This window comes from Odocoileus virginianus, chromosome 4 (assembly GCF_023699985.2).
Source record: "Odocoileus virginianus isolate 20LAN1187 ecotype Illinois chromosome 4, Ovbor_1.2, whole genome shotgun sequence".
NCBI classification, from domain to species: Eukaryota; Metazoa; Chordata; class Mammalia; order Artiodactyla; family Cervidae; genus Odocoileus; species Odocoileus virginianus.
Genome location: NC_069677.1, coordinates 22,206,898 through 22,231,686, shown reverse-complemented (window position 1 = coordinate 22,231,686; position 24,789 = coordinate 22,206,898). Strand labels below are relative to the sequence as shown.

At 39.9% G+C, this 24,789-nt stretch overlaps 1 long non-coding RNA gene across 1 annotated transcript; it reads right to left on the bottom strand.

The window, feature by feature from the left end:
* Positions 1-532: 532 nt before the first annotated feature.
* Positions 533-24,375, bottom strand: LOC110122552 (uncharacterized). Its single transcript, XR_011487253.1, has 3 exons — positions 24,296-24,375; positions 23,141-23,224; positions 533-11,924 (listed from the first exon to the last, which is right to left on the bottom strand). It is a non-coding gene; the product is annotated as an uncharacterized lncRNA (long non-coding RNA).
* Positions 24,376-24,789: the final 414 nt, after the last annotated feature.

Below are 24,789 nucleotides of genomic sequence, written 5' to 3'. Positions count from 1 at the left end.
ATTCTTCACTTCAAAACCTACCAGGGGTTTTACTGCTTAGGAAAAAATGGTAAAATTTTATCATAATTTACAATGCCCTGTGTGAGTTGGCATCACTTACCTCTGCAGGCTCCTCTAGAGTCCCTCTCTTTACTTTCTATGCTCTCGCCACCCACTTCCTTAGGTTCCTGAGGTTCACTGCTGCTTAGGCATTCATACATGCTGTTTCCTCTATCTAAAACACCTCCTCCCCCCACCAGAATAGCCACTTACCTGACTTTGTCCTTGCTACAGTTCTCAACTTAAACTGAGTTCTGACTGGCATATTAACTGCATAATGTGAGTCTCCCCTCTTGCCCAATAACTCTATCTCCTTGCAGCCTGTTCTTTTCTTCCATAGTCCTTGTCCCATTCTATCCCAATCTATACACTTGTAAGTTCTGGTTAGCATCTGCCCCCCCCCCCCCCCCGCCCCCCCCCACTATCAACATTAATTCCATGAAGCTCTGTTTGGCTCACTGGTATATTCTCAGCATTAGTTAGGGGTTTGGCATATAATCTGGATTCTAGTGTTTATTGAATAAATGAAAGTACAGTTTTGAAGGATCAGAGAGGCACGTTAACATGGGATGGGAGAAGGTAACATGAAGAAGTAAAAACAGACAAGAAGGAGCATCCCTGGCATTACAGTCAGGGGTCATTTCCTTGCCACGCAGATCCCACGGCAACTCAGGAGCAGTTCTTGAGCCTCAGCAATCTGAGTCATCGAAGCTCTTACGCTGTCTCAGCAACAGAAGTAAATGCCCCTCAGTTCCTGCAGTTTCTGATTTCTTCCTGCTCTTCATTTCTCAGCAACATTCTTCTGCTTCTCTTGTTAACTATCTATCATGAGGAAGCTTTCCTTATCTTAAAAAAATTGTTCTTATGAAAAAAGTAAATTTACTACAGAAAAATTGGATAACACTAAAAAGCTATCATCTTATTTATCTAAAAAGAAACTAACAACTTGATACAATATCTTCCTAGAGAACATACATGCACACACAGAAATTATCTTTCTACAAACTGAAACATTTATAGATACAATTTTATAACTACAATTCTTAATACACAAATTTTGGTGGAACTTTATAAGTTGTCACAATAACTTTTTATATTTGGAGATCTTAAATCTGTTCTAATGTTCCACTATTAAAAATACGAAACACAAATAGCTGGTTGATAACACATAGGAATCTAAAAGGAAAGTAATTTACCTCCATAAAACTTAAAATACAAATATATACATTTAAAACTGGTAATGTGTTGTAGGACCACCTCATGGTATGTTTATATTACCATTTTAAAACCCAGTGCCTATGGATATTAATCTTCTTTTGAAAATCTAATTGTCAAAATCGACTAACTTTATATCTATTGAACTTCTTTCAAACTGTGTGCTACCACTCCACTGGAGGATCTTAGACCTCCCACTAATGTTATCTTCTGAACTTGGGTTTAAGAGGCCAAATAATTACTTTTAATGGATTTAGAGGCAAAAGAAGTCTAGGTCTCAGATGGTGAGAGTAAATTATGGCAACACAGTCTTACTGTAAATGATGTTAGAGATATGTGAGCCTTATGGATATGTTGTGACATAAGGACTTTTCTCCCCAACCCTAAGGTGGCAAGCGTGGTGGCAGGGCACAGAAATTATGAAGTCTGTCCAAATTCACACATAAGACCTATCTGGCTTGTTAATCCAGCCTTTTCAGATGTGACCCCAAGTTATTTGCTTGGCTTTCCTCCTATGGTCATCTTGTTGCTAGATGTCTGTTCTATGCCCAGCATCTCCTCTAAGATGCAGGTAGAAAGAAGGGGAAGATATTAGGGCAATAGGGCAAATGTCTAAGGCCATGCCTTAAATCTCTCTTTTAAGGAACTTTACTAGAAACCCTGCCCTACGGTTAGTTATACCTCATGACAAGAACTGCGTCACCCTGTCATCCTTATCAGTGGTGGAGGGTGGACAATGTGATTTTTTAGCTGAGCACATTGTCACCACCATGCAAATCAGGATTCTGTTAATAAAGAAGAAAAAAAAAAATAAAGGAGTAGTTAACTAGCAGTCTCTCCTATACACAGTTTTAGAAAAGATGGCTTAGGAATACTTCTGGGAATTTCAGTTCCCAAAATAACCAAAGGAAAATGGAGGGAAATGTAAAAAAGAAAAAGAAGTAGTTTTCAGTAGAAAGACAGAAAGACGTATTGGTCTGGCTATTAAAAGGTAGGGTACAAAAAGTCCAAATTGATGGGCAATCTATGAATGCCGTGGTAAGGAAATACCAAGCAAAGGAATAGAGATTGCCAACCTCACTGTCTGCTCTTCAACCCTAATACCCAAACTTCAGACAAGTCTGAGAAAAATGCCTGAGTGGGGAGGCCAACATCCTCAGACCAGAATACTTTCCACACTGAAAACACTTGGGAACAGGAGGTTTCGTGTTCAGGTAACAGACTTGCAGGTACATAGGGTGGGGTATAGAGCGGGGTTGGTTGAAACACAAATGTTTCATGGAAAACAAGTCACAGGGACCCCTCCAGGAGTCTACAAGCTAACAGACGTAACAACAAACAGGCCTGGAAACTCTGTTGTTCAGTTGCTCAGTCGTGTCTGACTCCTTCAACCCTGTGGACTGCAGCATGCCAGGCTTCCCTGTCCTTCACCATCTCCTGAAGCTTGCTCAAACTCATGTCTACTGAGTAGGTGATGCCATCCAACTATCTTGTCCTCTGTCATCCCCTTCTCCTCCTGCTTTCTATCTTTCCCAGCATCAGGGTCTTTTCCAGTAAGTTGGCTCTTCACATCAGGTGGCCAAAGTTTTGGAGCCTCAACATCAGTCGTTCCAATTAATATTCAGGGTTGATTTCCTTTAGGATTGACTGGTTTGATTTCCCTGCAGTCCAAGGGACTCTCAAGTCTTCTCCAAAACCATGGTTCAAAAGCATCAGTTCTTTGGTACTCAGCCCTCTTTATAGGAGGACTCTCACATCCATACATGACTACTGGAAAAACCATAGCTTTAACTAGATGGACTAAAAAGCAACTATCTTTGCTTTTCAATATGCTGTCTAGGTTTGTCATAGCTTTTCTTTCAAGGAGCAACCATCTTTTAATGTCATGACTTCAGTCACCATCTGCAGTGATTCTGGAGCCCAAGAAAATAGTCTGTCACTGTTTCCATTGTTTCCCCATCTATAGGCCATGAAGTGAAGGGACTGAATGTTATGATCTTTGCTTTATGAATGTTGAATTTCAAGCCAGCTTTTTCACTCTATTTCACCTTCATTAAGAGTCTCTTTAGTTCCTTTTCACTTTCTGCCATTGGGTGGTGTCCTCTGCATATCTGAGGTTATTGATATTTCTCTTGGCAATCTTGATTCCAGCTTGTGCTTCATCCAGTCCAGCATTTTACATGATATACTCTGCATATAAGTTAAATAAACAGGGTGACAATATACAGCCTTGATGCACTCCTTTTGCAATTTTGAACCAGTCTGTTGTTTCATGTTCAGTTCTAACTGTTGCTTCTTGACCTACATACAGGTTTCTCAGGAGGCAAGTAAGGTGGTCTGGTATTCCCATCTCTTTAAGAATTTTTCATAGTTTGTTGTGATCCACACAGTCAAAGGTTTTGGCATAGTCAATAAAATAGCTGTTCTTCTGGAATTCTCTTGCTTTTTTGATGATCCAATGGATGTTGGCAATTTGATCTCTGGTTCTTCTGCCTTTTCTAAATCCAGCTGGAATCTGGAAGTTCTCAGTTCACATACTGTTGAAGCCTAGCTTAGAGGATTTTGAGCATGATCTTGTTAGGATGTGAAATGAGTGCAACTGTATGGTAGCTGGAACATTATTTGGCACTGCCCTTCTTTGGGATTGGAATGAAAACTGACCTTTTTCAGTCCTGTGACCACTGCTGAGTTTTCCAAATTTGCTGGCATATTGAGTGCAGCACTTTAACACCATCATCTTTTAGGATTTGAAATAGCTCAGCTGGAATTCCATCACCTCTAGCTTTGTCTGTAATGATGCAAAAAGACCCATTTGATTTCACACTCCAAGATGTCTGGCTCTAGGCAAGTGATCCCACCATCATGGTTATCCAGGTCATTAAGATCTTTTTTGTATAGTTCTCCTGTGTATTCTTGCCATCTTTCCTTAATATCTTATGCTTCTGTTAGCTCCATACTGTTTCTGTCCTTTATTGTGCCTATCTTTGCATGAAATGTTCCCTTGGTATCTCTAATCTCCTTGAAGAGATCTCTAGTCTTTTCCATTCTATTGTTTTCCTCTATTTCTTTGCATTGTTAACTTAGGAAGGCTTTCTTATCTCTCCCTGCTATTTGGAACTCTGCATTCAGATGGGTATATCTTCCCTTTACTCCTTAGCTTTTCACTTCTCTTCTTTCCTCAGCTATTTGTAAGGCCTCTTCAGACCTTTTGTCTTTTTGCATTTCTTTTTCTTTGGGATGGTTTTGATCATTGCCTCCTGTACAATATTATGAACTTCCATCCATAGTTCTTCAGGCACTGTATCAGATCTAATCCCTTAAATCTGTTTGTTACTTCCACTGTATAGTCATAAGGGATTTGATTTTGGTTATAACTGAATGGCCTAGTGGTTTTCCCTACCTTCTTCAACTTAAGTCTGAATTTTGCATTAAGGAGTTCATTATCTGAGCTCCAGTGTTCAGCTCCCAGTCTCGTTTCTGCTGACCATATAGAGCTTCTCCATCTTTGGCTGCAAAGAATATAATCAATCTGATTTTGGTGTTGACCATCTGGTGATGTCTATATGTAGAGTCATCTCTTGTGTTGTTGGAAGTGGGTGTTTGCTATGACCTGTGTATTTTCCTGGCAAAACTCATATGCCCTGTGCTTTATTTTGCACCTGTTAGTCCAGGTATCTCTTGACTTCCTCCTTTTGCATTCCAGTCCTCTAAGATAAAAAGGACATATTTTTTTGGGTGTTGGGTCTAGAAGATCTTGTCGGTCTTCATAGAACCATTCAACTTCAGCTTCTTCAGCATTACTGGTTGGGGTATATACTTGGATTACTGTGATTTCAGGTTTGCCTTGGAAATGAACCAAGATCATTTGGTAGTTTTTAAGACTGAACCCAAGTACTGCATTTTGGACTTCTGCTGACTATGAGGGCTACTCCATTTCCTCTTAAGGGATCCTTGCCTACAGTAGTAGATATAGAGGTCGTCTGAATTAAATCTGCCCATTCCCGTCCATTTTAGTTCACTGATTCTTAAAATGCCAATGTTCACTCTTGCCATCTCCTGTTTGATCAATTCTAATTTACCTTGATTCATGGACCTAAAATTCCAGGTCCATGAAATACTGTTCTTTGCAGAACTGGACTTTACTTTCCACCAGACACATCCACAGGTGGGCACTGTTTCTGCTTTAGCTTAGTTTTTTCATTCCTTCTGGAACTATTTTGCTGTTTTTCTCCAGTAGCATATTGGGCACCTACTGACGGGGAGTTTATCTTCCAGTGTCATTATCTTTTTGCCTTTTCATACTGTTTATGGGGTTCTCAAGGTAAGAATGCTGAAGTGGTCTGCCATTCCTTTTACAGTGGACCACGTTTTGCCAGAAGTCTCCACCATGACCCGTATGTCTACTGAATGGGTAGTAAAGAAAGAAGAGACTTACTACTGTATTTGCTCCACCGTCTCCTTTTCTCCATATACAAAAGAGCATCTTCAACCGCCTATCACGGTTCACTCTTGGCTACCAAGTGATGACGTTGGACAGCTATAGAAAGCATCTGACTGACTCAGATATACTCTTTGGATGATTTTACCATTCTTTCTATAACAATTTGTACCATTGGCTAATCCTCTCCAGCCATTCAGAAAAAGCTTGGAAGGATGTGAGAGAAGAAATCAGCTGGATGGCCACCAAAACCAATGAGAGGGCCACTCCCTTCCTTGAGAACACTGGTTGTGCTTCCTAGGGTTCTTGAGATCATCCTCAGTTGAAAGTCTTCTCAATGAAAACTTTACTGTAGTTACACAAAGATGTGCAGTAGGAAAAGTGTATTTATTGTATTATTCCATGTAGTAGTCCCTAGTAAAGTGGATGAGCACCAAGAGTCTGGGGACTCTTGAACTAGGAGCCCTGGCCTAGTGTTGCCAAAAGTTCAATATCAATAACACACAGCTGTTAGCTGGAGCTAACGCTTTATGGAAAAAATTCAAAGAGATTATCTGTAACCCACATTAAGATAGGAGATAGAAAAGATAAATTCTAGAAGGTCTGGCTATAATACCAATTTAAATAAGATTATAGCCATAAGCTAGAGGTCCTAATTCTAATACAATAGCACTGGTTATGACAGCAACTCTGTCTTGAAAGAATGATCACACTAGACATCTTATGTAATTCAGAACACCTGTGATAACTGACTTTCCTCAAAAGACTAAATTGCATATTATCTGTCAATATGCCAAGTTATCTAATTAGTGTAGAGGCTGCATATATAGAATAATACAGATCTCAACTGTGAAGATCCATACTTCATATCAGAACAAATGAAGGATGGGAAATCATATCATGCCAAGTAAAAACCTAGGCAAATTTCAGAACCTGTATAGCTTATGTAAAGGCTAAATTTAAAAGTGATCATGAAGGCCCTACTGTAGTTAAAAGAGAAGACACAAGTGAGGATGGGGGCACACTAGACTTACGAAATCTCTATCAGCTGGAACAGGGTTAACTGTAGTTGGTCATTTAACTGGAGCTGTTACAGAAATGATACATTCCCCAAACCCTGAGGACACTTCCTGGTCCCTGCTGTCCCTGTCCTAAGCATAGTCCCCAACCCTAACTATATACTCTTTTCTTGAGTCTGAGCTAAAGGGAATAGGCACTAGCACTTGTAACATCAAGGATGTTTATAAAGATCTTATCCTATAACACCCATATTAAGTACCAAAAACTGGACTCTGGGTTTTGGCAAAAAGTGTAGCCCCACTCCTAATTCTCCTACCTGTTGGATATGAGGACCAATCCAACAGCTGCCTGTGAAATACAGTAGGAGCTGCTATGCGGGACTCACTAGACCAGCATTGGGAGCAGCTAGGTGGCTCCCCCAAATCCTTATTAGGATCCAAAACAGAATTTATAATTTCCAAAGTTTAGATTAACAAAGCAATAGAGATCTGTAATAAAGCTACACACACACACACATATACATACACACACATACACACACACACACACACACACACATATATATAACCCTAATGCCGAAGACTTGCATCAAGGCATCACTTACTCAATGGACATGAGTTCGAGCAAGCTCCAGGAGTTGGTGATGGACAGGCAGGCCTGGTGTGCTGCAGTCCACGGGATCGCAAAGAGTCAGACATGACTGAGTAACTGAACTGGACTGAATGCTGGAGAAACGGTAGCCATAAGATATATAGAGGTCTAAAACCACATCTTCTTAATATTATATTCGGAAGGAAGAAGGACCATGTGCTATTAAACAGGGAAAATACCTAAATCCCAGACAATTCCCAAAACACATGGGATTCAGTAAGATATATCCATAAGGAAATGGCTAAAGAAAGTGAATTTCGTGTGGTCCTGGCTCTCTATTCCTTGTAATAAACTTGGGATTTATATTAAGGAAATTTATTATTTGTGAAATAAATATTTCTATTTTTAAGTGATGAGTTCTATGAAAGCAATGACAGCATATTGATCTGGAGTCACTGTATTGGTCTAGAGAAAAGTTATCAACTAAGGGGTGGATCATGACTTGTAATTTAAGAAGTCCATGGCTACAAAAGCCCTCTGGAAAGGCCCCTTGTTATGTGTAGCTCTGAACTGGAGAGTTTCTACATTATTTGGTTCAGTTTGAAGGTCGGTATTCAAAACATGAACTTTGGGTCACGTAACAAGATAGCTAGAATACAGATTTACTGGTTTATCTATCAATGACATCACCCTCTAAACTGATAAATAAATTGAAGAGACTCAGTGACCCTGTAATCTGGTGGGATTCCCATCCTGCGTTAGTCCCATAAACCCACAGATTCAGGGTATATCTCAAGGAGAGAAAAGAAAGGCACTGGGGAGCAGCACCTGTCCTACTACTTTAAGGCATTCTCTGTTCTAGCTAGTTGAGTTATAGCCTTCATCTGAGATAAGCTAATTCTTGCTACTGTCAGGTTTAAGTTCTGACACTTATCCTGACTCACAATCTTCCAGGGGTCATGGGCTCTTACCACAGTCAATCATACTGCTTTCAGGGAATCCTGGAATTCATCAAGTGACTGCCAAGCATCCTTGAAGGACTCTAGAAATAACTGTCAGAGTTTGCTCATTCTTGCCCAAGCCTAGCCTACAGGGATGATTATAAATCCTAACTATTACACACTAATTAGAGTACTCAAGTCGGAGAAGGCAATGGCACCCCACTCCAGTACTCTTGCCTGGAAAAACCCCATGGACAGAGGAGCCTGGTAGGCTGCAGTCCATGGGGTTGTGAAGAGTCAGACACGACTGAGTGACTTCACTTTCATTTTTCACTTTCATGCATTGGAGAAGGAAATGGCAACCCGCTCCAGTGTTCTTGCCTTGAGAATCCCAGGAACAGTGGAGCCTGGTGGGCTGCCGTCTATGGGGTCGCACAGGGTCGGACATGACTGAAGCGACTTAGCAGCAGCAGAGTACTCAAGTATCTCACCAAATTATAACAACTTCTGACCTCTGAAAAGCCTACCAGCTTACCTTCCAAAGGTCAAGGAACAGGATTAACTATAGTCAGGTCATTTAACTGGAGCTGTTACAGAAATGATCCATTCCCTAAGTCCTGAAGATACTTCCTGGTCCCTGCTGTCCCTGTCCTAACCATAGTCCCCAATCCCATCTATATATGCTTCTCTTGAGTCTGAGCTGAGGGGAACAGGCACGAGCACTTGGTCAAATGCAGGAGTAGTGTATTTCTATTTCCAGTCTCCTTCAAAAGATATCTAAAGATAAATATAACAGACTCATCCTCGCCCAGAAAGCAGGTGGTCTGAGTCATCAGGAACATGTTGGGAAGAGGTATTTTCTCATTGAGAATCTTCTCTACCTCAAGGGATCAACCTGACATAGGAAAAAGAGATGATGTGACATATTTTTGGAGGGGGTAGGGAGGTGGTTAAAATATTATCTATCAAATTATTAGAACTTGACAGTAAATAGTTTGGGACACTCTATGTGCTATCACAAACAGAAACTTTCCTAGGGATAAGAGTGTAAATCATTTATGCTTCCCAAATTTCATGTCTCCAGACTTGTTAAAGCTATGGAAAAATCAAACCTCAAAGAAAGTGCCATGAACTGTTAAATAGATCCTGTACTAGGCACATCTCTGCATTTTGTGAGGCTTTCTGAATTGTGGGAAGCATTCCTTGGAACCCACTAGTAAAAATAAGAGCAGTTTGGAGTGGTTAATGGTCATAAATATGAAACCCTGGGAATCTTTTCACAAGAAGAGTTTCTGTATCAAAATCATCTTGTGTGTCCCATGTCTGGATAAAGGTATAAGCTAAAAACAGAAGCCTTTTCTTAAGGGCCTCAACATCCATGTATTTTTTAATGTTTTGAAAAACCACAGTATTTTGATAAACTGCTGTGCATTACGAATGTATTTTCCAGATTTCCCGTTTCTGCTAATGATGGTTCAGGCTGTTTGAATTAGGCCTACAGCTGAAAACAACTAAAAAGCTGGATAAAATATATTTGAAATAATCTTTTTAAAAACATCAAAGAGATTATAAAATAGTAAGGAATTATCAGGCAAAAGTAAAGAGAAGTCAACAATCTAGAGAAGTAAACACTCCTGAAGGTAATCCCAGAAAACTAGAACCTCTACTCTGACAGCCTTTCAGGATGTAGAAGGGGATAGAAAACTAAACTCCAAGTCCATGCAAGTAGGAGAGTCTGACAAGAGACCTTCCCCTACAACAATCTGGGTTCCAGGATCTCAGAGTGAAGGTGAACAAAAATGGAATTAATTTGAAGGGAATTAAAACAAAGTGAGAATTAAAACAAAGCAACAATCCCTTGAGTTATCCAGGAAACAGCAAACTTTGAACAGGTGGTCCCAGACAGGTAGTGCCCCTAGGTGCCTGGCAGAAGTAAACACAAATACTCAATTTGGAGCAAAGTATTCTCATTACAAGTCTCACCATTCTTCTTAGAAAATAACCTTTCAAGTGCAATGACTAGCGCAGAGTCAAATATATCCAGCACATAGGAAAATTAAAATTGGTGAATAAAACAGAAAGATATCATCAGAAACTTTAAGTGTAGGACCCAGGATCTGTGTCTTAATGTGCCACCCAGGTTATTCTGATTTATGCTCAAGTTTGAGAATCAATGCTTCATACTTTAATCATAATAAATATACATTCTACAAAAATGTGTAAGTGTATTAGGTCTGGAAAAGACGCCAAGAATTTTCATCTCTAACAAATTCCCAGATGATGTGGATGCCAGACCATACTATGAGAACCACTGGCATTAAAAAGTGAATTATTACACAGGTCAGCATAGTGGTCACCTATGGGGAAGAGAATGGCTGTAATTTGGAAGCAACATGCAGAAATTTCCTACAAGTTCCTGGCAATTCTCTATTTCTTGAAATCAGTGGGGATTACATGGTGTTATCACTATACATTTATATTCAAATGCAGTGATATCACTGTCTGTCCTTCTTCCATTGACTCACATACATCAAATGCCACTGCACTAAGTTTACCCACCATGATTGTGCCACTATCACTTAAAGTCAATTCCCAAAGTAGAAAGTGCAAAAAGTTATAAAGCTATAAGATGTAACTTCAACTTTAGTTCTTAATGTAATTAGCTCACAAAATGAAATAGCTTTCAGAGTTAAGAAAAACTGCTTAAGTTTCTGAAAACCCTAGAGATATGCCAGACACAGCCCAATGTAAAAATACCCACAAAGCTGAACAACAACCATCTTAAATTTTAACAAGAAAAAGTGTACAATATAAAAAGTTACTGCTTTTTTCCCGAATTTAAAAGAAAGGGGAAACTTCCTACTTCAACAAGGAAAAGACGCAAATACAACCACTTTTTGCCCTTGTGAGGATACCAGGTTCATATGAGTGTCACTTAAGAGCTGTATAAAGTCATCTAGGTCACCCTGTAGGTATATAGAGGATATCAGTGATTACTCTCAGGCTAGGTTAAGACTTCATCCCATCCACAGTTATAAACTATACTTTGTTATAATAATCACTTGGCTTGAAAACCAATCACAAGTTCTCAAAGCGTCCTACTCTTGTAAGAAAGTCAGAGTCCCTGTTATAGACTCATAAAAAGTTGTAGATATACCTGTGGACTCTCCAATTCACCTGTGTGTCCTCTGGATTACCAGAACTGGTTTGGAAGGTTGTGAGATTTTCTAGTCATTTGCAAATCTTACTGTGCTTCATGTGAGTTGATAATGTCCTTTGTCACTCTCAAACCAAATTTCTTTATACATACCATTCACTGGTTTTATTCTCACTTTATCATAAATAGGACTGGTAAAACTTTGCAGCATCATTTTTTTTTCTGTATGGCAAGAAGCTTCTGAGTAATCTTCAATTTTGAAACTGAAAGTATTCAAGTATTTTATGCAGAAAATACTTGACACAGAAGTAGTAATCTTCCTGCAAGTTGTTTTTTCCACATTTCCATCATTACCAGGTTATCTGCATCAGGAAGTTTCCATCAAATATTTGATCACACTTGTCTGTGTAATTCATACTCCACTGACTCGTACAAAGTTCAAGGCATCACTGTACAATTTTCTGAATCCTTTTCCTTAGCATGTTCTCTTTCTGTTTCTGCACGTCTTTGTTTGGTACATAACCTAAAATCAAAGTGTTTTTTAAAACCTTTTTTTCACATACACATACACCCTATTCCCATACACCTCCCCTGCAGGTTGAAATGTTTACCTCTTCTGTGTCTTTTTAAAAAATAATTATAAATATTATTGAGGTAACATAGTTTATAATACTGATACAATGTAGGCTTCATGCATATAAAATTATAATTCAACTTCTGTACAATCATCAGCTTGCTCACCATCAAAAGTTCAGTTTCTATTTGTCACCATACAGTTGACCCCTTTAGCCCATTTCACCCTCTCACCCTTTCCCTTCCTTTTGTGTAAATACTACTCTGTTTTCTGTATCTGTGCACTTGTTTTCCTTCAGTTTGGTTTATTTTATGGTTCTTTTGTTGCTTATGTGTCTTTGACCACGGTCATAGTGGTTAAAAGAACTCTGGAAATGGAATGCACAGGCTCAAGTCCCAAAACCACTACTTGTTATCAATGTGACCTTGAACACACTATAAATCTTGTTCATTTTACTAATCTATAATATGTGGACAGTAATAGCTGGCATCATACTTATGAAGTTATTATTATGGATTTTGTCTGTGTATGGATTCAATGTGTTAATGAATGTAAAACTCTCAGAATAATGCCTGACATATAATAAACATTACACATGTCTTAGCTATTATTATTAAAATATTTCTATCAATAGCCATATAAACCTCATAGCTGTTGAGATTATATATGCTCCTGATCTTACGATTTCTGTGCTGTTTTTACTAAATAATCAAACTATCTTGACCATTTAATAGGAAGATAACACATATACAGCTTATAAGTTCATCAAGAGGTCCTAAGTATCTCTCCTGGATACTCAATAATATGTATATTTCTCCATCTATTTGTGTCATCTTTGATTTCTTTCATCAGTGTTTTATAGTTTTCTATATATAGGTCTTTTGTTTCTTTAGGTAGATTTATTCCTAAGTATCTTATTCTTTTCATTGCAATGGTGAATGGAATTGTTTCCTTAATTTCTCTTTCTGTTCTCTCATTGTTAGTGTGTAGGAATGCAAGGGAGTTCTGTGTATTAATTTTATATCCTACAACTTTACTATATTCATTGATTAGCTTTAGTAATTTTCTGGTGGTCTTTAGGGTTTTCCATGTAGAGGATCATGTCATCTGCACACAGTGAGAGTTTTACTTCTTCTTTTCCAATATGGATTCCTTTTATTTCTTTTTCTCCTCTTGATTGCTGTGGCTAAAACTTCCAAAACTATGTTGAATAGAACGTGAGAATGGGCACCTTTGTCTTGTTCCTGACTTTAGGGGAAATGCTTCAATTCACCATTGAGGATAATGTATCCTGTGGGCTTATCATATATGGCTTTTATTATGTTGAGGTTTGTTCCATCTATGCCTGCTTTCTGGAGGGGTTTTTTTTTTTATCATAAATGGATGTTGAATTTTCTCAAAGGCTATCTCTGCATCTATTGAGATAATCATATGGTTTTTATCTTTCAGTTTGTTAATGTGATGTATCACTGCAGGTGGATTCTTCACCAACTGAGCTATCAGAAAAGCCCCTAAACTACTCAAGAAATGGTAGCTAATATTTTTAACTTGGGGTTTCAACAAACTTACAGCGTTCTTTTTTTTTAAAAAGTAATTTATGATTTATTTTACTTTACAACATTGTATTGGTTTGCCATACATTGACTTGAATCCGCCATGGGTGTACATGTGTTCCCCATCCTGAACCCCCCTCCCACCTCCCTCCCCATCCCATCCCTCTGGGTCATCCCAGTGCACCAGCCCCAAGCACCCTGTATCATGCATCGAACCTGGACTGGTGATTCGTTTCACATATGATAATTTACATGTTTCAATGCCATTCTCCCATATCATCCCATCCTTGCCCTCTCCCACAGAGTCCAAAAGACTGTTCTATACATCTGTGTCTCTTTTGCTGTCTTGCATATAGGGTTATCATTACCCTCTTTCTAAATTCCATATATATGCATTAGTATACTGTATTGGTGTTTTTCTTTCTGACTCACTCCACTCTGTATAATAGGCTCCAGTTTCATCCACCTCATTTGAACTGATTCAAATGTATTCTCTTTAATGGCTGAGTAATATTCCATTGTGTATATGTACCACAACTTTCTTAGCCATTCATCTGCTGGTGGACATCTAGGTTGCTTCCATGTCCTGGCTATCGTAAACAGCGTTTCGATGAACATTGGGGGTACATGTGTCTCTTTCACTTCTGGTTTCCTCAGTGTGTATGCCCAGCAGTGGCATTGCTGGGTCATATGGCAGTTCTGTTTCCAGTTTTTTAAGGACTCTCCACACTGTTCTCCATAGCAGCTATGCTAGTTTGCATTCCCACCAACAGTATAAGAAGGTTCCCTTTTCTCCACACCCTCTCCAGCACTTACTGTTTGTAGATTTTTTTGATAGCAGCTATTCTGACTGGTGTGAGATGGTACCTCATTGTGGTTTTGATTTGCATTTCTCTGATAATGAGTGATGTTGAGCATCTTTTCATGTGTTTGTTAGCCATCTGTACGTCTTCTTTGGAGAAATGTCTATTTAGTTCTTTGGCCCACTTTTTGATTGGGGCATTTATTTTTCTGGAATTGAGCTGCAGGGGTTGCTTATGTATTTTTGAGATTAATTCTTTGTCCATTGCTTCATTTGCTATTATTTTCTCCCATTCTGCAGGCTGTCTTTTCACCTTGCTTATAGATTCCTTTGTTGTGCAGAAGCTTTTAGTTTTAATTAGGTTTAATTATTTTTGCTTTTATTTCCATTATTCTGGGAGGTGAGTCATAGAGGATCCTGCTGTGGTTTATGTCAGAGAGTGTGTTGCCTATGTTTTCCTCTAGGAGTTTTATAGTTTCTGGTCTTACATTTAGATCTTTAATCCATTTTGAGTTTATTTTTGGGGAAATATACCATGTTCATGGATTGGAAGAATCAATATAGTGAAAATGAGTATACTACCCAAAGCAATCTATAGATTTAATGCAATCCCTATCAAGCTACCAACGGTATTTTTCACAGAACTAGAACAAATAATTTCACAATTTGTATGGAAATACAAAAACCTCGAATAGCCAAAACAATCTTGAGAAAGAAGAATGGAACTGGAGGAATCAACCTGCCTGACTTCAGACTATACTACAAAGCTACAGTCATCAAGACAGTATGATACTGGCACAAAGAAATATAGATCAATGAAACAAAATAGAAAGCCCAGAGATAAATCCATACACCTATGGACACCTTATCTTTGACAAAGGAGGCAAGAATATACAATGAAAAAAAGACAATCTCTTTAACAAGTGGTGCTGGGAAAACTGGTCAACCACCTGTAAAAGAATGAACTAGAACACTTTCTAACAGTATACACAAAAATAAACTCAAAATGGATTAAAGATCTAAATGTAAGACCAGAAACTATAAAACTCCTAGAGGAAAACATAGGCAACACACTCTCTGACATAAACCACAGCAGGATCCTCTATGACTCACCTCCCAGAATAATGGAAATAAAAGCAAAAATAATTAAACCTAATTAAAATTAAAAGCTTCTGCACAACAAAGGAATCTATAAGCAAGGTGAAAAGACAGCCTGCAGAATGGGAGAAAATAATAGCAAATGAAGCAATGGACAAAGAATTAATCTCAAAAATACATAAGCAACCCCTGCAGCTCAATTCCAGAAAAATAAATGCCCCAATCAAAAAGTGGGCCAAAGAACTAAATAGACATTTCTCCAAAGAAGACATACAGATGGCTAACAAACACATGAAAAGATGCTCAACATCACTCATTATCAGAGAAATGCAAATCAAAACCACAATGAGGTACCATCTCACACCAGTCAGAATAGCTGCTATCAAAAAAATCTACAAACAGTAAGTGCTGGAGAGGGTGTGGAGAAAAGGGAACCTTCTTATACTGTTGGTGGGAATGCAAACTAGCATAGCTGCTATGGAGAACAGTGTGGAGAGTCCTTAAAAAACTGGAAATAGAACTGCCATATGACCCAGCAATGCCACTTCTGGGCATACACACTGAGGAAACCAGAAGTGAAAGAGACACATGTACCCCCAATGTTCATCGAAACGCTGTTTACGATAGCCAGGACATGGAAGCAACCTAGATGTCCACCAGCAGATGAATGGCTAAGAAAGTTGTGGTACATATACACAATGGAATATTACTCAGCTATTAAAAAAGAATGCATTTGAGTCAGTTCAAATGAGGTGGATGAAACTGGAGCCTATTATACAGAGTGAAGTAAGTCAGAAAGAAAAACACCAATACAGTATATTAACGCATGTATATGGAATTTAGAAAGATGCTAACGATGACCCTGTATGCGAGATAGCAAAAGAGCCACAGATGTAAAGAACAGACTTTTGCTACAAGCAATAAATGCTGGAGAGGGTGTGGAGAAAAGGGAACCCTCTTACACTGTTGGTGGGAGTGCAAACTAGCATAGCTGCTATGGAGAACAGTGTGGAGAGTCCTTAAAAAACTGGAAATAGAACTGCCATATGACCCAGCAATGCCACTGCTGGGCATACACACCGAGGAAACCAGAAGTGAAAGAGACACATGTACCCCCAATGTTCATTGCAGCACTGTTTGTAATAGCCAGGACATGGAAGCAACCTAGATGCCCATCAGCAGACAAATGGATGAGGAAACTGTGGTACATATACACAATGGAATATTACTCAGCCATTAAAAAGAATTCATTTGAATCAGTTCTAATGAGATGGATGAAACTGGAGCCCATTATACAGAGTGAAGTAAGCCAGGAAGATAAAGACCATTACAGTATACTAACACATATATATGGAATTTAGAAAGATGGTGACGATGGCCCTATGTGCAAAACAGAAGGAGAGACACAGATGTATAGAGCAGACTTTTGGACTCTGTGGGAGAAGGCGAGGGTGGGATGTTTCAGGAGAACAGCATTGAAACATGTGTGTTGTCTGGGGTGGGGCAGATCATCAGCCCAGGCTGGATGCATGAGACAGGTGCTCGGACCTGGTGCGCTGGGAAGACCCGGAGGGATCGGGTGGAGAGGGAGGTGGGAGGGGGGATCGGGATGGGGAATACATGTAAATCCATGGCTAATTCATGTCAATGTATGACAAAAACCACTACAATATTGTAAAGTAATTAGCCTCCAACTAATAAAAATAAATGAAAAAAAAAACAGACTTTTGGACTCTGTGTGATAAGGTGAGGGTGGGATGATTTGAGAGAATAGCATTGAAACATGTATATTATCACATGTGAAATAGATCGCCAGTCCACGTTTGAGGCATGAGACAGGGTGCTCAGGGCTGGTGCACTGGGATGACCCTGAGGGATGGGATTGGGAGGGGGGTTCAGGATGGGGAACACATGTACACCCATGGCTGATTCATGTCAATGTATGGCAAAAACCACTACAATACTGTAAGGTAATTAGCCTCCAATTAAATAAATTTTTAAAAAATTTAAATTTTCATTAAAAAAAAAAGAATATTTAAAAGAGTGAGAAAATGATAGAGCCTTCCTTATCTCACAAAATACAGAGCATTGCCTTGATGCTATGTGCTTCACAACCATTAATGAAGGCTGTAGGGGTCATAGACATTCTTGGCTTCCATACCTGAAACTAAACAAAACAAAACAGAAAATGCCAAGACCAATGTACCACCCATAGCAATATAAATCAAATGTCTCCAGACATTTGATAGCAAAGTTACACATGCATGTGCATGAATATTTACACATCTACCCAGATATGGTCAGTATTCTTGTTGTAGATAGCTTATAGCTACACTCCGCTTTCTTCCTCATCCACAAAAGACCATGAACTTTTAAGTTTCACTCAGAAATCTATAGGAAGATGCTTGCCTGCAGGGGAGTAAAGTCCAAACCTGATGCCAGCTAAATGACCCAAGAGTTTTGGAAAGAACAGGTATGAATCCAGCTCTTCAACTAGAGTTCGTTTAAGTAATGAGATAAATCTGCTCTTGACAAGCAAAAAAATAGTGAGACAACTCACTTTTCTTATTCTCTATTTTAGGAAAGATTTCACAAGAACCCCTTTGCCTTAGTAAGAAAGAGAATGTTTCCCCATATGGCTTCTTACTACCTCAAGAACCATCTTTGTTTAGATTCAATACATATAAATATTTCAGGAATTTGGCTTTTGCTGAAGATGCAGAAATCTAGAAAGAACATTGATCTCGCCTTAAAAACTAGAAAAACTACAAAATAACTTTTCTTGAACCTATCAGAGATCTAAGCTTAGGATGACCAAGTGAACTTTCTTGGGTTCAGTACTGAAAATCTCCCATCCTGGGAAACTTCTCAGTCCCAGGCAATCAGGGATGGTTGGTCTCCCTATCTGTAGCTGCAGACTAGTCAAGTAGCCTAAAATTCATGGAAAGACTGTAACCATCAAGGACAGATAGGATGTGGGCACAAAAGAGACATCAAATACAACACAAAATGATAAGAATTCAGCTAAAATTGTTAATTGCTAAAGATCAAGTTGGGCTAGCATGAGAGTACCAAACCCTTGGAAGCCTCAGACAAAAAATGAATTTGCCCTCAATTTCAGTCTCTTCTCCATGCTGTACTGGGTATTGATGAGAAAGATTTAGGAAAAATCAAGAGACCAGAGAGAGACTCTTTTGGTGGTGAAGGCCTGTTGGAGGGGAGTAAGCTCCCATTGTAGGGAAGGGTCCTGCGCAGACCCTTCTTCACCTATAATATATAGCTTCAAGTCGCTGGAGAAGGGACAGCAAACTCTACTGCCTCCAGGGGCCTTTGATACTGAGTAAAGATAGAAGTAGGGGAGGACAGACAATTCCTACACTTCTGGGTAAGGAAGGGCAGGAAACTGTCTCAGCCCAGGATCCCATGCTATTACAATTAGAGGGCTCTTACACTGGAAGAGGGGCTTCCCTGCTGGCACTAGTGGTAAAAAACCTGCCTCCTAATGCAGGAAACGTTAAGAGATGCGGGTTCAATCCCTGGGTCAGGAAGATCCCCTGGAGGAGGAAGTGGCAACCTACTCCAGTATTCTTGCCTGGAGAAAATCCCATGGACAGAGGAGCCTGGCAGGCTACAGTCTATAGGGTCACAGAGAGTTGGACACAACTGAAGTGACTTAGCACACATGCATGCACACTGGAAGAGGGTCAGAAGACTCATCTTCTCAAGAAACACCAAGACACCAAGGATACAGGCAGAAATTTTGTCTGCCACAGCGAGACTGAAGGTCTAAGAAAGTCCCACTCTCCAGGCCTAAGAATACAAGGCTTGCCTAAGAGAGGCTGGGCCAGAATGACTAAGACCCCTCAAGTCCCCACTCCCAAGCTAGTGAGCACCAGATGACAAGCAAAAGGAAGGCAAAAGTGAGGAGAGAGATCTCTTTGAGATGCAGTTTCAGAGGGAAGGTTGGAAGCTACCAGAGCAACAGGAATATTAAGAAGATACCTCTACTTCTCCAGCCCACACCCTAAGCATACGGTAACACTAGAGAAAAGGTGGAACAATAAAACCCAAGCCCGCCTTAAACAGTGGTTAGATTAACTCAACACATTGCTGACCCAGCAGGGAAAAAATGCTCATTTTGAGGTATACATTCTCTTTATCATAAACTCTGTTTTTCTATACAAGATACCTGACATATGAGACATGGATTAATAAAATGGAAGAAAAAAACAGAACACCTAGATTCGGAGAGAACGTTAAGTGTTGGAACTATGAGAGAGGAAATTTAAAGTAACTTTGACTAATATATCAATAATCATAATACTAAAGGTTCCAGTGGAAAACATGACTTAACAGATAGAAAATTTCAGCAGGGATTTGGAATTCCAGAAGAAGAGAGAGAATAGCAGAAGAAATATTTGAAGAAAGAATGGCTGAATCTTCAAAAAAGAAAAAAAAAAAAACACTATACCAAATCACAGATCCAAGAAACTCAAAAGATTTTTCAAGCAGGATTAATATTAAAAAATATACACCCTGACACATCATACTTAACCTGCTGGAAAGTTAAAATTATAAAGAAAATACTGAAGTGGTCACAGAAAAAAGATACAATATGGAGAAACAAAATTAAAAATTATAGGGGGGTACTTAGAAACCATACAACCCAGAATACAATGGATACATGTCTAAAACACTGAAGGAAAAATACTGTTAACCCAGAATACTACACCAGGGAAAATGTCTTTCAGATATGAAGGGAAAATTTACCTTTTAAGACAGATTAAAAAAAAAGAGAGAAAAATTATTATCAGCAGACCTGCACTAAAATAAAGGTTAAAATACTTTATCAACAGAAAGACTATAATACCATCCATATTTGCATGTACACATACACACAAAATGAAGATTTATAGACATAATTAAATTTAAAGCAAAATATAAAAGATATATTTTTATCTTCTTTTTAATTGCTCTAAAAGACAATTGGTCATCTAAAGCAGCGGTTCTCAACAAGAAGCAATTTTGGAAATATTTGGCAATGTCAAGACATTTTTGGTTGTCACAATGGGGGCAGGGTTAGGGGTGGGAGGACAGTGCTATTGGCATCAGCAAGTAGTGACCAGGAGTGCTGTTAAATATACTACATCCTAAAAAGGCAAGCCCCATACTACAAAGAATTATTCAGCCCGAGATATCAAATATGTCAGACTGCTTGAGCTTGACTAATAAGAAAGAAAAGAAAAAAAGACTATTTACCAATGTGTGGAATGAAAAGGGCAACATCACTACAGGTTACAAGACATTAAAAGAGTAAGACAATATCACAAACAATGGACACCTATAAATTCAAAAACTTGGATGAAATAAATTCCTTACAAGGTGGAAACTACCAAACCTCACTTAAGCACATAACCTATATAGTCCTACGTTTATTGAAAACATTGTTAGAAATTCTTAACTACAAATTCAAAGCAGTCTGTAGGCCAAGATCCCTTCACTGCCAAAAGAAGATCAGGACAAGACTAGCTCTTCTTACTACACATCTATTTGACAGACATCTATTTTAGTGCCATCCGTCAATGCTCAGGCTTCAACCTCCTACAAATTACAAAAACTCCAGAATTTCAAGTTATTTTCTCCAAGGCACCATTTCAGGGACCTAAATACTTCACATTCCTTGATGAAGACACCTTAGTGCTATCTTGTGGTGCTGACTTGATCATGGCTGAAAGGTGTACTTGGCTTTTGCAAGCTGAATGAAATCATGGAAGCCTCTGAAATTCAGCAGTATTTTGAGCGAAGATCCTCTCTAACTCAACCTGCCAAGACTTTTCTGCTTAAAGCTTTCTTTATTTCTTGTCTGGATACATCCATGTGCTGGTAGGTCTTTCCACACTTCATGGGGCAGTTTCATTTCAATAATCCACAAGTGTGGATTACTGAAGGGTGTGGAGATCTAAGGGTCTAAGATCTAAGAGTCTAAGGGTGTGGAGATCCGGGATGTCAACTACAAATTGTCTCCTGCCATGGGCATTTGCCATCTACCTGTATCCTGTGCTGCAGTCCTCATGTGCCCCAAATAAAACTTGACGTGCAACTCTCATGTTGTGGTTTTTTTTTTTTTTTTTTTTTTTAGTTGACAAGCTTCTGGGCTTTGGCCAAATAATGTAGCTCATGAGGCAAAGCTCTTTAAGACCACATGTGAGAGTGAGCCTCATGGTTGAAGGGGTAAGCAGTGGGTGGGCAAAGCAAACTCTTGGGTCAAGTAGCTCACAAACAAAGCCAAATCATTCTAGTGGGAGACACAAACCTAAAACTGAATCACTCTGGAAAATGTGGGCAATAAGAAAACAAACTGAACCACGCCACAGAAGGCAGCCCAAAGGCTGGAAGAATGGCAGCAAATGCCTTGGTTGCAGCCGCAGCAGCTGGGCAGATCCCTTTCACAGTAGTCTGAGGTAATCCAGTAACATGGAGAATCTCAATACTGGCTGACGCTGGCCCTCATCTCTCTTACATACACTTTTAGAGCTACTTTCCAGTGAACAAGAGGCTCTAGGAGGACTGGGTTAAGACCAGCATCTAATGCACATTGGTTTAGAGCTAATGTCTTTACTCAGCATACTGCTTTTAAGAGCCATTCAAAACACTGGAGATTAAGATATTCAAGTCCACCCACTGAGCATTTCCTAATTAAAGGAAGTTTAATTAAGCTCAAGTGAGAGCTTAAATTTATAGATAACCTTCCGTTCTTATCTATACTTCAGACCAGGGCACCAAAAGCAATTTCTTTACCAAAGCCAATTGCTTTTTGAGGTGGTGTGACAAACAAAAAGAAGTCAGGCCAAGGCTGCTAAATCCCATAATTTGTAACAACAATGATTTGCAGTAAAAGTTGGTGAGGTGACCAACTTCCCCCTCTTACTTCTTCCTTTCGCCAGTTTTTCAATAATTTACATTTGCCAATCTCAATAAAGAGCCAAAGTAGTACAAATAGCTTTACAAGCAATTGAATTCAGTCTAGTGGCAACAGCTGACAGAAGTTTCAGCCTTCTCTGTAAAAGTGACTATAATTTTGAAACTCTAGAGCATGGTTAGGCTGCAGTTCTTTAAGTGCTGAGGCCTTTAGTTTAAAGTTACTGGGTCAGTAAGGTTGTGGGTGATAGGACAATGGTACGTAGGGTACTTTCTGGGAAATGTGAGTTTTCTAAGGAGAGGCAACATTTTCTGAACTTTTAAAGTAAGCAGTTTCCAATATTCCAAAATTTTTAGAATAGAGCTCTCCAAATGTGAGCACACATATAAAATTTTCCAGTAGTCACATTAAAAAGTAAAAATGAACTGAAATTAATTTTAACATTTAATATATCCAAAATATAATTTCAACAAGCAATTCATTTAAAAAAATAGAATATTTTACTCTAAAAAGTGGGACTTTGAAATCTGGAGGGCTTTGTTCATGTAGAGCACACCATATTTCAGACAGCCACATTTCAAATGCTCAGAAACTACCTGTAGTTTGTTGCTACAGAATTGGAGGGCATAGCTTTAGAACCTCCTTCTCCAAGTCTCTCTCTTCCTCTGAAGGATATCAAACAAGGCAGCCTCCGTTCTCTGAATCCTCCACACCCACCTGCACCAGCCCTTCCAAAGCACCTGTGAAAACACTCCCAGGATACCCATTAATACGTGATTAGCCAATTCCTTACCTGCTTCTCTCCTTAGGCAAGCAGCCAAGCATTGTTGCCTTCAGAGATGTGGCATTTCCACATTTTGCACATTCTTCAAAGGCCCTAAAATATGAGGCAGTGGGGGATGAACACTGGATCACAAAGGTCTCAAGATCCCAACAACTCTCAGTTTAGTCAGTAAAATCACCCCTCCTCTGTCTCTTGAGGTGTCAGTAGCTCAGAGGTCTAGAGTAGAAACCTTGTAATTATGTTTTTGTATAATTAAATGTCATCAATGAAGGCCTCTGGAAAAAGAGGAGAGTTGGCACATAATTTGCTGGGCCCAGTGAAAAATGAAAACATGGACCCTTTGTTCAAAAATAAAGAACTTTTAAGATTTTGACTACAGAGCATTAAAGCAAGCACAGGGCTGTCTGAGAACTGTGTCTTTCTGAGCCTGGAGTCCTGGAACTGCACAGGCTGACCCTCTACAAAACTGGTCCCCGTTGGGCTTATGTCTTTGGATGAAGCAGGCAAGTGGTAAGATTCCCTAGGCTATCCTTGAGGATTCTAGACCTTAAAGAAGACTCCAAAATCATATCTACTGGAATTCACTGGGGAAGAGAAGTTTTTGAACCAATGAAAAACCTTGGAAAGAGGAACTGATGAGATGAAGGAGGCAGATAAGAGAGGTGCCTTCGTTGATTTAAACCACTGACTAATCAGGGTCATTCACACTTCGGATGTTCATAAGGTCAAGGTTGGGCAACAACAGACTGACATCTACAAAGGAGACTTGCTGACCTGAGCAGGAATCCCTTTAAAGCTACTTCTACTCAACTTCCCACCTCTCCTAGCCAGGAACAGGTGGCGATGATGAGTGACCTCCAGAAGGTCTGTGAAGCCCTGCAGAAGTCTAAACTGTGGTGTGGTTTGTAGCCACTGACCGTGCTTGGGCGGCCGAGGGTGAGGAGGGAAATTTCTTACCCATGGCCAGCATCGGCTCTTTCTGGCGTCTACATTTCTGCTTCTCCAGGACGAGGGGCACGCAGACCTCGAGACCAGATTAGGGCTGGGCCTAGTCAGCCCCTCGACCGAGGCACTACCAGGTTTGGGAATAACCAACCCGAACCACCTCTACTGTTCCTGAAACCCGTGGTGGCGTCGCAAAAGGCAGCTGGGGCCACCGTGGACCTGCGCCTCAGAGTCCTTCTTCCTCCACTGGCGTCCGAGGGCCTCAACGGCTCAGGGCGTCCACCTGCGGCGGTTCAACGGAAATTCGCATCCGGAAGCCTGCGGAGGGCCAGCCCAGGGGTTTCCTGGGCAACAGGCCCCGCCCTGCCCTCGCGCCTGGCCACGCCCCTCTGAGGAGTAGCCCAAGGGCAGGAGGGATTCTGGGGTGTGCTGCGCTTTAGGATGCTGTGGGGTTCCTACTGTTTATTTGTTCTGTGTCTGCCACCCGACAAGGGCGCTTGGCACACTACATGGACTTATAATTCTCATATGTCAGATAAACTAGTGAAAGATTTTCACACCTTGGCAGGTGAGGAGACGCCAAGGCCTCAAGGATGTGACCCCGGTCCACCGAGCAACCTCCAGCCTCTCAGACATCAGCACCACCACTCAACTCCGAGTCTTCCTTCGTCCCTATTAGTTCCTCTCCCTACTGGAAGTCTTCCCAGTGGTGC